The 347-nt window shown below is 31.1% G+C and overlaps 1 protein-coding gene across 1 annotated transcript in view; it reads left to right on the top strand.

The window, feature by feature from the left end:
- Positions 1 to 347, top strand: part of LOC119594235 (translation initiation factor IF-2-like) — a 14,703-nt gene that overhangs the window by 6,035 nt on the left and 8,321 nt on the right. The gene's annotated exons all lie outside the window — the stretch shown is intronic.

Below are 347 nucleotides of genomic sequence, written 5' to 3' on the forward strand. Positions count from 1 at the left end.
GAATCGACTACGGGTTGGAATGCTGCAGGGACGTCGTCAGCGATTGAATAAATAGGATATAAATCTATTTCATATATGTTATTTTTGTCCCAAAATGTCTTGTTTCGTAAGTACATTAATTACTTTAATAAACAAGATCAGATGAAGTTAATATTGTGTCCAATATAATGTTAGAAAACACTGTAATTAAAATTAATAATTCCGAAGGCATTATTACACATTAAAACCCTCCATAATGCTTCATATCCTCTGAATTTTCAATATTGCACAAATATAAAGAACCTCTTCAGGTGGCAAGAATAGGGTATATGAGGTGACTACTACCTATAATAAAACAATAAACGAGA

This window comes from Penaeus monodon, chromosome 33 (assembly GCF_015228065.2).
Source record: "Penaeus monodon isolate SGIC_2016 chromosome 33, NSTDA_Pmon_1, whole genome shotgun sequence".
NCBI classification, from domain to species: Eukaryota; Metazoa; Arthropoda; class Malacostraca; order Decapoda; family Penaeidae; genus Penaeus; species Penaeus monodon.